The sequence below is a fragment of the Poecilia reticulata genome, chromosome 2 (assembly GCF_904066995.2).
Source record: "Poecilia reticulata chromosome 2, P_reticulata-male-v2, whole genome shotgun sequence".
In the NCBI taxonomy this organism is placed as follows: Eukaryota; Metazoa; Chordata; class Actinopteri; order Cyprinodontiformes; family Poeciliidae; genus Poecilia; species Poecilia reticulata.
In genome coordinates, this window is record NC_088831.1 from 35,098,193 (window position 1) to 35,111,388 (window position 13,196).

Below are 13,196 nucleotides of genomic sequence, written 5' to 3' on the forward strand. Positions count from 1 at the left end.
CAGAGCAACATGATGGACAGCTCCCTGTTTCACCTGCTGCTCATATTGGGTAGGACCCAGTATGAAAAAACAACAATTAAGTTTGAAGATAAAACAAGAAACTGCAAAAAATGTATACAAGTGGTGTTGCCTATGTTTTTCTTGAATTATTTGCTGTCCTGCATGTTTTCCCTCCCAGTCTGTGCTGCTGAATGTGTGGCAACTGCATGTCCAGGCAGGTTGGTTCACATTTAAAAGTGCAGCATTACAGGAAACCAAACCATATGAAGGTAAATTGTATTTAGTAGACCTGCTCAACATCCACCAATTCATGTAGCTGTTGAGTTTCCATTCAGTAAATTAAGTTTTGTGATTTGCTGTGAAAAGTATTTCACCATATTGGTGACAGTTTCAAGTAGAACAACATAACTTTGTTACGTTTTCTCCATAAAAAAAACAACAAAAAAACAACTTTGGGTCTGGCAGCCCTGCATGTTAGTTAACAGTAAGCAGTTTAGTCCGTTATGTGTTTTACACATTCATTACTGCTCTTTGTCTCCCTGCAACAGATGAATGAACATTAAATAAACTCTAATTGCATTTCTTCACAATTTTGCTCATTTTGTTCCTAACAAGTCCTGTATGGACTGACACTTGCTCTGAGTTGCTCACTTCATCTTCCACAGTTGTCCTCGAGATTTGCCCCAGTTTGCTATTTTTGTCCCAAGAAGAAAAAAAGAACAAACTTTCATTTGAAGCTGAAAACAGAATATTTTTAAACCACAATAGTTTTAAACCACCTAGACTCTGGGTAGCCCTGCAGTTTAGCTTCAAATAACAATTTACAGTGATAAATTAGCCTAGTCTAGAACTTTCAATTTGTTGACACCACTCAAGGGATCGTGAGCAACATCAGAGGTACACATAAAACAGCTTTGAGAACCATGGCTATAGATTTTTGTTTCCTTACAGCGATTTTCTTGGCACAACTTAACCCAGGTTGGTGCCGACATCAAATAAAAACAACATCAAGATCTCAATCCTGAGTAAATGAAAGCCTCTGACAGTATTAGGAAATGTTTCTTTGTGATCCAAGTGCTTGTGCCGGTGTTAAAATAGTGACATTTAATTTCGATATCTGTAGCAATAAGAATATTTTGAGTATTTTGCAACGTGTATTTACTAAATGCTGACTTGAAGGGGGTGAATATTTATGCAATCACTTTTTGACATTGACATTTAGGGGATTTTTTTTCTCTGTTTTTGGCTAAGAGAGCTTGTAAATGTCGATCGTGACTGCATAAGCAGAGAATCCTCGAGTTCCCAACATAAAGACACACACTGCATATATACAAATATCAAATTTGATTTGAATACCTGAAAACCTGTGTTTCCAGGTATTCAAACGGACATTAGCATGTCAAGGTGACTGAGACAGGGAAGGAAACAGGTGTGACTTGAGAGAGTTGTATGTTTTCTTCTGCTGCTGGTTCTGAACTGAGACAACGACCGAGTCAATATGAAGACGGGCACACACAGTGACGCAGCATCTTTGCAGCAGCATCCAAGGGCATATGTAGTGAGGAGAAATAGGAGAAACAGAAGTCCAAAAGAGAGAGGCAGAGGTTTTAAAGCTCACCTGGCTAGTTTAAGTGATGTCCGTGTCTCGGCGGAGAGGATAACATCCGAGACCTGAGAGAACGAACAGGGATAAAGGCGGGAAACAGCAGGGAGGGGGGAGAAAAAACAGGAGAGAGAGAGAGATTAGACTTGGCTGGAAGTACTTTGGGAGTGCAGTGTAAGGTGACAATTCAGTAAACACACACACACATCAGGCAATTTGATGAAAAAGAAGTAGCTGTAGATGCAGAGGTGATAGAAAAAGGGTGAGCAGAGGTTCATGTGGGAGGGTAAGACCAACGCTGGTTTGAATTCAACCAAGGAGTGAAAAGGAGTCGTGTTCTGGCTGGGAACAGGACACAAAAGAAGAAAGGGATGATGTGACAGTAGGTAAGAGAAGCTTACCAGTGAGAGTGGGTGTTTGCGTCTGTTAAAGCCACATGTGCAGCATTCAATCGACTGCAGCCACAATCACAAAAAAGGCCTCCTCACTTTCCCGCTACCCTCCTTTCTTACACACAGTGAAGTTGCTTATGAAAGGATGAGAACGACATGCTTCATTTATAAAAACACACAGCTGAAGATGAGAGCAGGTACCATATAAGTGGCTTTAATTTAACTCCCTTTGGTCAGATTTAATGGAAAACGAAGGCTGTGGTTCATTGTAGAGGCAAGAGGGATGTCACAAATCTAAAAAGTCTGAATATCAGAAACCACCATAAAGCTACCATTTCACTCATTTTTTCCAGTTAGGCTAAGCATTTCTACTCAAATAGCATGTTTCACTAGGTTGATACCGTTTCTTTTTAGTGATGCATTCAAGTGTCAGATACATGGAGAATTCCTAATATTATTGCTGTGATGAACTGGAAATCTGTCCTCATTGAACTACATCTTTTCAGCCTCCTTGACTTGTTTCACCATTGTCTTATATTTTCATTTTATATTTTTGTTTTCCTTCTTCTCCTCTGTTCAAACTAAAGGCTGTAAATAAGCAAATATAAAATACATCTTGCAATAACAGATGGAATGTGTTAAATCAACAGAACCAAATATTAGTTTACGGGTGTCCTGCACAGAATTGTGCAAAAATAAAAATGTGCCAAGAAGTGGCAGATATTCATTTGAAAAAGGCATTTTAGAAGCTTAAAATAAAAAATTAGCCAGGGGCATAGTTTATGCAACTAGACATACTAAAGCTAAATTAAGCTTAAAGCAATGGTCAAGGTAAACTATGATTTAAATGCACGTAGCAATAAGGCAGAATAACAGTTCCAACCAAAAGGCAAAATAATAAGGAAATAAATACCAATGTACAACAAACAAGAAGAAACTAAACAGATAGGAATGAACTGGTATGGCAAGACATTTGTAACAATAATGGCAAGAACCATCATGAAACAATAAGAATTGATTAAATAAACAAGGAAATGAAACCGCAAAGGAAACCAAAATCCAAATACCCAAGGATCATATTAGGGTCTCATTTTCTTCTTTTTTTTTTTTACTTTACTTTTGCTAAAAATAATTTTTTCAAGGTATAGCAAAATGTCTCTAAAATTTGTTTTGGTGTTCTTTTCCAAGATGTACACTAAATGTATGTAAGGAAGGCGCTTTAGTGGCATCTCTTCCAGTTAAGGAATTAAGATATTGATACCAGGCCGATGGGGATATGTCAATACTCTGGATTATTTATGTAGTACAATGGCTAATAGAAAGCTGTGCTGAACTGGTGGCAGACCCTCTTCCTGCACCTGCATTAACCTTAACAGTCACCCTTCTCTCAAGAAATCGATAGGTTGCCCTCCACCGTTTTCTGCCTGTTGTTCTGTTAAAAACAAGAGCTATTCTTTATCAGATCAAATGCAACTTGACTGGAATTGGATTCCAAGCAAACACAATGGCTGAACCCATCTATGGGTTCAGATTTTTTTTTTTTTTTAAACATAAAAAAAGCATATTTTTATGTAGACAGCACAACCAGCACTGGGGTAGAAACAGATGCCGAAAAATATGAACTTGCCCTTAGTTCAAAAACTGTGTTCTGTTTTAAATGAGTATAGGATGAGCCGTCTTTCTGAGTTATCTTGAATACGACCTTTGTCCTTGGTAATCAATCACTTTAAATGTTAAATATGAATCACAATATTTGCTTGAGACCAAGAAATCAGTCATGTTAAACATAGGATGCATCACTTGGGACATTGTAATTGTCATGCCAACAGGAAAAACAAACAGGCCCGACCCTCGTAGGCATCCTTCATGGCAGTCCTAACCGGCAGTGACACAGTGATGACATCACTGTTAACCTCGCTTTGGTAGCTCTTTGCGTAAATGTGCTTCACTACACTCAATAAAGTTTTATTCATTTTCACTTCTTGCAGTCAAGTTCAAAAATTTGAGTTTGATAAGATGGAATATGTGAAATATAAATGAAGTAATCTTAGCAGACAATTTAATACTAAGCATTTGCTCTTAAACAGAGGCTGTGGTGGTTTTCTGTGGGCTACTATAGCAGCAGGGTGTGTGATATATGTCTTGTTTGCTTTCTTCACGAAAGGGAGCCCCAAATTTACTGTGTCTTTAACAAGAGGTTGTGAGGCAACTCTGGTGCTCCAGCTGCGAAATAACTATAATTTCCCAACACGCTAAAAGCCAGACAGTAGCACAGAGTCTACAAGGGAATAGGGGGATGTTCTGAGGATGAAATGAGAGACTTGCCCAGTCCCTGCTAAACATTATATTCGATTTTGCTTGATTGGAGCATGTTTTCCCAATTTTAACCAGTAAAAATTGCAGTAACATTTTATTTCAGCATAAAACATTTTGCTAATAAAAACTGTGAACATTTGCAGCCTCTGGCTCAACAGTTTCCTCAATGATTTTAAAAGGCCACTTCCACAAAATGGGGAGAAACGTCATATTTTAATTCACTAAGAGCTGCAGTCCAAAAAAAAAAAAAAACTTCTTTCCAGAAATGCTTTCACAGCAGGATCCTCAGCAGGCTTTTGGACGCTTATCAGCACAGTCTGTGTCATCCATGTTGCTAGGCAACACTGAAGCTAAATAGATGTTGGCATGATTCAAAAGAAACATCTTATAATGTACTAACACCAACGTCATGAAAGAGATGACAAAGGGAACACAGTGACAGCAATCCCTTGAGACTTCATTAAAAATATTAAAGGTCATTCAGGCTCATTCTGGTGTCGTGGCAGGCCTTCTGCCACCAGGAATTGGCAGAAATGAAAATGGAAAAAAATAAAATAAATAACATTTGATGAAATACTCAGCATTTAGGAGTCGAAAAAAATCTATAAAACATAAAACTATAAATCAGGCTATACTTCCTAGAAAAAATCTTTAGTAGTTCTGGTTAAAACACTGAATAGACATCTGAATTTAGCAGATCAATATACTGATACTGATCAATATACTTTATACTGATGTATAAAGAAAAAACATCAGAACTTTGTCTTATATACACAGGGAAATTAGTAGATACACCCGATAAAGATTAGTAAAATCTATTAAAATTAATTGACATTTTCATAATTATTCAGTGGAAGAATAAAATCTTAGATTAAGAACTAAATGGTACTCAAATCAAGAGTGATGTGACAGACTGGAGACCTGTCCAGGGTGACCCCGCCTCTCTCCCGGAATGGTAGCTGGAGAGGCACCAGCAACCCTCCCGACCCCACTAAGGGAAAAGGGTGTAAGAAAATGGATGGATGGAAATCAAGAGTGAAACAATTGTTGGTGCCACTGCTGTACTTTTACAAGTCTTGTTTGAAGTACAGTATACAAGTAACATTTCTCAAGTTTGAAAGAGATATTTAACTGTTACTCTCTAGGTCATCCAATCCACTGAATCATCTAATCTGGTCTCTTTTCTACTGCTGAGTCCATAAGGTTTCTGCAGAAGTTAGATCTGAAAACCTGTGGTGAAGAATCAAAGTTGATTTTGGGTCAGGGGAACCATTTCTGTCTTAAATTGTTTTTAGTTTTTTATTAGCGTCCTGCTGACAGATCCGGTGTTGACCCATTTTCAGTTGTCTTGTACATTCACAGAGATTTTCTTTCAAATGTTTTTGGATTTAAAACTGTTCAGGACGCTACCATTTTATTATGGGCCCATCTGAAATGTTTACTACACAGGTCAATCACAAAAAGCACGCAGCGCTGCGAGGATTATGTGCTTTGATTTATCCACAGCATCTAAAACAATTCATCCTTGTTTGTTTTGTCAAATACTCCAGAAGACACAAGTGGAGGCCTCAACAATCACCTGGATTAATGATCACATGACAAACAGACCAGTTTGTGAAACTGAATGGTCATGTGTCTAACCAGGTGGTCAGCAGCAGAGGAGCTACGTACACTTCAGATCTCCAGTACAAAACAGACTCCTGTCATCCACAGAAATATTTTGATGCCTCTGAAGTCGTCGGGATATAACATAGATGGTCAAGAAGATACATACAGAGTGGTGACGGACCGCTTTGTGGCATTGTGTGGAAGCTTCTTAAATCCCTCATAATTTGCAGCAAGAGACTGTATTTCTTCTTTAGGTCTGTTGTGGAGCATGAACTGTCATCTGCCATCATCTGATAAGATTTCAGCATCAAAGTCAGGGACTTAAAAAGGCTCAACAACCTGATTAAGAAGACTGGTTCTGTTTTGGGGACTACTGAGGAACCACTGGAGATGATGGTACAAAGAAGGATTCTTTAAAAGAAATTACAGACAGCCCTGAGCTGACAACAAAGTGTCTTCAATTAGAGGCTTCTTCAGATTCGCTGTAATGCAGACCGCTACTAGATCCTTCCTGCCCACATCAATCAGCATGTACCACGGCTCTTTAAAGAAAATTAGATGAGTTACAACAACATTTGACTTCCCTCTGGGACTAAGAAGGTGTTTTTAAATTGAATTGTATTCTCATCCAACCAATGCAGACAGCTTCCACAAAAGTCTCAGTAGATTTTTAGCAAAGTCCACGTTTATATTTGTGACTGTGGGACAGAAAAGGCTTTTTTGTAGTATCACTCCCCAACAACCCGAATTACTTTTTTTTTACCTGCCTTACCATGCTGTCTCAATATCCATTTCAGTAACATTTATTTATTTACTGAAATTCTGTAATTGTGAGAAGCAAGTTGGAGAAGAAAATAGGGGGGACTCTGAAGATGTTTGGCTGAATTTTAAGGCAGCTGTTAATGTAAACTGGACAAGGATGGATGACCTTGAGTATTCTTGTCAGACTATGATCCAACAGAGTGTGAAAGGGGGCTGGGCGATCGAGGGAGACGACGATGGACGATGTTGTGATTTAATGTGTAGGAGATTTAATAGAGTGCTCTTACATTGACAACATTTAACATGTGGTCTGGCATATAATATGGCTTTTTTTTATTCAGGCAACAGGATTGATTACTTCTCTGCCACATATCTCTGTGGCACAATATTTAAATGTACATATTATCCTCATTTTCAATTCACAGCAGCTCAACATACTGACCGTGTGTGTTTTTAATTTACATAAGTAGAATTTCAATTAGACTCAACTGTATTTGTTCTTAAACAACCTTTCCTATTTTCATATTAGATTTTCAATTTGTCCTTCAGCCAGCAGAGGGTGCAAAGGATTGGGTTGGAAAGAAAAATGGTTTAGCAGAAAGAGAGAGAGAGAAAAAAAACTATAAAAGATGGAAAGAAAAATAATCACCTTCAATGAGCTAAACGCCATTAGTTCTGAGCTCCCTGGTGGCCAAAACTGGTATTGGTCTATAAATTGCTCAACACTTCTAAGATGGATATCAGCTTGTGTTTATGTGCTTGTACAAAGCCATAGTTTATATAAACATAGTTAATTCTAATTTTCCAAAAATCCAGTATTTAATGTGTGAATCCTGTATATGAATAAAATAATCCCTTAATTTCCCCTCAGAGATAAAAAAAAAAAAGAAAAGAAAATCCCCTCTGAAAACAAGTTGTTTTCACACCCAATAATAGAGGACTTTCTCTACCAGTTTGTTTCCTGTTAAGTGGAATTGGCTGTGTATAAGAGCAAGACTGTAAAAGTAACACAGGCTTCACACAATAAAGGACACATTATCCATCTAAAATTTGATTTTTTTTCCTTCTCTGTTTGACTCTTATCCTCCTGCCCTCACCTTATTCAGCTTCTTTATGCTGCTTTTCTTCTCAACATCATTTCTCCACAGCCTGACACCATATTTAGTGTCAAATGAAATGCCTGCCCTGTCTTTCTTAGACACTGCCTGGTTTTAGATGGCAGTGCTCTTTGCAACTAAGCCAGCGTTTTCACAGCTTCCTTATGAGTTTGCGTGGGCTGCTCTAAAAACAGAACTGGTCAATTACTGCACGTTATAAGGAAACTGAAGAACACGTTGCATAAAAACTCACAATGCCCCTCGGTGCTCACGCAGAAACGCAAACACTCGAGCAAACAACTTGCAAGCTGATAGCGTTCACTGTTTGAGATTCGGCGAATTCAGCTTTTGTTGCCACTGAAGAGATGCTGTGTGTGATAAGAGGGGTTTGTGCTTTGCTACAACAAATGCTCCAAAGTTTTCAAGTCTGGAAGTGTGAAACCTACCAACTGTATGTGATAATTCGCTACCACTACTACAGCGTACTCACATTATTCTTTTTGTTTCAGACATCAAGACTTAAATTGCTTAAATCCTATCATAACATGGCACCGTAGGTCTCACAAGGTGCTCAAGATGTAAAAAATAACTAGACCACTTCATGATCACTTCTATGCAAATTCATTTAAGTCTAACACTATAGGTCTAGCAATATGCATATGAAATGGAAATTAAATATTTGTAAAAATACAAGAAATAAAAGATTAGATGATAACTATGCTATGCATTGCATATGTTGGTATGCACTTTGAACTACAAGATAGATATACACAAGCACAATGAAAAGGGTCTTCAAACATAAATGCTAATAAATGTTTTCCACCTTGTCATTTTCCTACCAGAATTTTAGTGTTCTTGTCTATACAACTTGGAAAATATCGACTCCTAAAGTACTAAAGAACTTGAATTTGGTCCAGTGTTGAGAATATCTTGCAGAAATTAGCATAAAGGTTACAGTGCTGATCACATTTTGTGGTGGTCCTTGTGTATGAAACACCTTAAGATACAGCAATTTTGTATTGCTCTAGCATAATTTAACAGTATTTTTATTAAATTTTTTAATCCAACCTTTATTTTTATTGTACTTTTTCAACGGGGTAAAAAAATCCTGTTAAACATAAAATAAGCTCAATAAAATGAAAAACAGCTGCCACACTAATTGTTATCTTAAACAAAGTTTTTAATCATTCCTTTGGGGTATAAATTTTGCATTGAGAAAGAGGACCATTTTCTCAGCCACATGCCACTCAGCTCAATTAGGATTCATATTTATCAGTGAGCATATTTGTAAGGAGGTGTTTATCTAAAGATCACTATTAGATAACTGCAACAAGAAGTGGCATCTTGGGTCACAAAGTCTCCATAACCCTTTGACCCCATCTACACTCTAACCAGTTGGTCAAGGGGAATGCCAGAAAAAACGGTTGTCACAAAAATAAACTTCAGGAGCTTACTATATTTAGAGATTAAATCAAATCTGCTGTGAGAGATGGGTCCTTAGTGGATCTTTCAATGCTCTAAACATAGCACAAAAATAGTTTACCAAATACAAAATGAGCCTTTCTTTCATTGCCATCTAAATCCTTTGGAAAATTATTAAAAAGCTGTATGGTGAGCTAAACAGAAGAGAGCGAAAGAGAAAACCAGTGCTTTGGATCATCTGAAGAAAGTGCGTAATATCTACTTCTTAACAGGAAAAGTTGTCAGGTGATGTTTGCCCACCAAACATCTTTTAGAAAATTTTCAGCCAAGAATATTCTACTGCGATAGCAGATACATTTATTTTAGGATGTCTTTTTACACATTTTTACCACAGGTACCAATAAATGTAGCTGATACTGTAGATTTCTCTTCAAGGCCAAATGGCCTCAGATAGGGTGTGATATCTGATTGTGTTTAAGTTCCAGTATCACACGGCCAAGTTTCAGGGGAGTAGTGAAATACTGAGCCACACCAGGCAGCTCTGCTTCTGCTAGGGCTGAATTATGAAAGAGCCAAAGGGAGGAAGAGCATAGGGTAGGTTTTTCTACACCCTGAACATTATCAAATTAAAAAATAATTCAGAACAATAAAAAAAAATACATTCCTTTACATTTTTTGAAAAGTCATTTTGATAATTTAGTAGTGTAATTTATTTTTTTTATTTGTAGCAAACATATCCAGGCTTAATCTTTTAGAGGAATATCTTTTAAGAGATTTTTTTTTTTTAATTAAGGAAGAACGTCTGAAGTTCAAATGTTTATATTTTTTATACCTGAAATTGCTCATTTAATTTAATGTTTGGACAAAGAATTGCAAAAGAGTCAGTGTGGTCTTGAGTTTATGAATGACTCAGGGAAGTGATCTTATTCTGGGGGAACTATCAAGTTCTCAATGTGTTAAAAAAAAACAGCAACTAATGTTCCAAACATGTTTTCTTTTTCTAAGAATTCATTTTCCATCACTAATAGGTTAATAATCAAAGTAGAATTGATGACTCAGTAAAAATTATTGTGGTCAAATGTGTTGGCTCTGGCCGAATCCCATCTCCTAGTGTTACCATAACATTACGCCTACCACTACATGCTGGCACTTCATACAAGTCAAAAAAATAGATTAAATATTCCACTGCAGAGTGAAATATATTCATGTTCATTAATGATCTTATGAAACAAATTCCTTGAAATACAGTTACTAGCCACTGTATTAGGTAGACCTCGCTAGTTGGGTTTAGCCACCTTTTGCTCTCAGATCTACCTTAATTCTTTTGCCTTATATTTAACAACATAACCGAAATGTTGCTCCGACTTTGGCCCATATCTACATAATATCATTATAAAGTTTCAGCAAAAGTATTGATACTATCATGATGCAAGTTTACCATTATGACATCGCAAATGACAGATCTGATGATTGTGGAGGCAATTTTTTAGTAAAGGAATCTATCCTGCTGGAATGGATAGATGCACTGTGGTGATAAAAGGATCAACAAGGTAAACAATCCCGAGGAGAGCTTTGGTATTTAAACAACGATTGATTGTTATTAGAAGTGTGCCGATCGATCAGTCACCGATCATAATCGGTCGATTTTCGTGAAAAAGTGCATGATCGGTGATCGGCGATCATTGGCTCTTGTTGCCGATACCGATCACCTGCATCTCATTTTGCAGCCTGCCTGTGCAGTTGGTCTCCTCTTTCCTTCACACTGCGCAAACGCGCAGCAAAAAATCCTAAGCAATGTGGAACTATAACGCACTGAGTGAATGGGGAAGTTTGCGTGTTGCGGCGGAAAATTGAAGCACGTGGGGTGAAGCACGTCAAAATGCATCAACACGACGAATCTAATATGACATAAAAACAATGCCATACTTGACGGAGTTTGGCTACATCGAGGCTCACTGCAGTAAAAAAGACATATGGAGGATCAGATAGCAGGTAAAGCAGCACACAGCTACAAACACTCACCCAGATTAGCATGACGGTCAGAAAGCTAAACAAATAACCCGCAAAATTATTTAAGTCTTCGAGCTGCGATGTAAGACACTGGTTCTATTCTCTGGTTCTGTTCTCACTGTTTAACCGCTGCTATGCACTACAGGTAGCAATATTTCACAGACGGAGCGCCGCTTCTGCTTCACCAGGTAGTGACTCTCACACCGAACCTCTGTTTAAAACTGCAGCATCTAACCTAAAAAAATACATTTTATATATGTATTAAAACTTTCGCTGTCCTAACATGAGACAGATAATCTCTAAAAAAATAATTGATCTCCTCCCTGCTCTGCATAATTACCCCGCTCAGTCAGAAACAGCCACTCAGAACTAGCAGTAATCAGCTAGCCGCCATGCTATCAGGAAGTTTTCATTCAGTAACTCAGCATTGTTTATTGTAATGGATCCTGTATTTGCCTTTGAATGTTAAGTTTTATACTTGAATTTTTTTGGCATTGTTGCGAGGTTTTATTTTGGCTCTTTGCATTATTGTTTGCATTGTTTAAATGCCATGTCACTTAAAACCCCCTTTCTTTTCTTTCTGATGTTCAGTTTGAACTTCAGCAGGTCACCTTCACCATTTCTAGATGTCTACAAGCATTCAGTTGATGCCACTTGATTCACTTTTTGAATAGGTAAATAAATCCAAGAACACTGAACCAGACTGACTGGGCTCCACTGTAATGCAATGGCTGGTAAATGCATGAAGATTGACATCATTTGTCAATTAGTATATCTATTGTGTTACTGAGTCTGACGGTTTGTCTATATATATATATACACATTTAAAAAAAAAAAAGAAACTAAAGGGGCAGACATAAGGAAAAGGGGATTAAATATGTTTTTGATTTTAGAGAAGCAAACCACAGTCCAACAACACTGGTGATTGCGGCGAGAGAGAGTGATTGGTGGGGGGAGGATGGTAATTTACTCTTTAACTGCCTTTAATCTTTAATTGGCTAAATCGAATGAAACCACACTGAGCTGCTGAATACCTGTATAGAATGTGGAAACATTTCAGCATTGCTGCTAAATGGACCACTTCTCAATTCTCCATTAGCAATTTAATATTCATAATGTCATCAAAATTTAAACTCACAGTCTCCTAACTCACTCCTACTGTTGTCCCAGACATTGAAGGTTAAGGCAACAATGCGTTCACCAATAAATCCCCTTCTTGTATCGTTTCAGTTCAGAGCTTCATTTGTTACATCAATGCAGATTGTCCTCGGTTTATACAGGCGTAAAAAAGGTGTCGCTGTCTCTCAGAGTTGAAAATAAAATCACACACCATGTCTAATATAAACACAACTGATACAATACAAGGCCGTACCTTTTGGGGGTTTCATGGGTCTGTGTGGAACACACGCACGTGTGTGTGCGTGTGTGTGTGTGTGTGTGTGTGTGTGTGTGTTTGCGCGGTGTGCGTTCATGTGTTTGTGAGGTGCTGCTCAGGGGAGTGTGGAAGGTTGCTGTGGGTGGTAATGAGCAGTCGCTCCGTTTCCACAGCAACATTCTAACTCCGACAGTCTCCATGGCAACTGATAACAGCATTAGCTGATTCAGCCTAAGTAAAGGTTCATGTCAGAGGGAGGGCAATAGATTTTTTTTTTCTTTTTCTTTTTCAAGAACGGCTGATAAAGGTAAACAGTGACAGAAGGGTGGGTTGTGGGGTGTTGGGACTCCTAGGAGGCAAAATGTAATAATCTCAACATTTGAAGCAAGTGGACAAAATATTCAGACACAATGGCATTTTCTGCTGACAGCTTCCATATTTTCATGTAGTCTGAGTTCAGTGAAAAAACAAAGGAACCACAAAGAAACATGAGGTCTTTAGAGATAAATGAGGAATTGACAGATGTAATGATTATCAAGCTATAAATTAAAATATCAAACGTTTAATTTATATGCTTGATTAAATGCAAAAAGTAAACCATCTAATTTCCT

The 13,196-nt window shown here is 37.7% G+C and overlaps 1 protein-coding gene across 6 annotated transcripts in view; it reads right to left on the reverse strand.

Moving 5' to 3' along the window:
* Positions 1 to 13,196, reverse strand: part of map2 (microtubule-associated protein 2) — an 84,425-nt gene that overhangs the window by 58,860 nt on the left and 12,369 nt on the right. For all 6 annotated transcript variants that reach the window (XM_081604459.1, XM_081604462.1, XM_081604456.1 and 3 more), the window contains exon 2: positions 1,619 to 1,671. The gene's annotated coding sequence lies outside the window, so the exon portion shown is untranslated. The remainder of the gene's footprint in view (positions 1 to 1,618; positions 1,672 to 13,196) is intronic.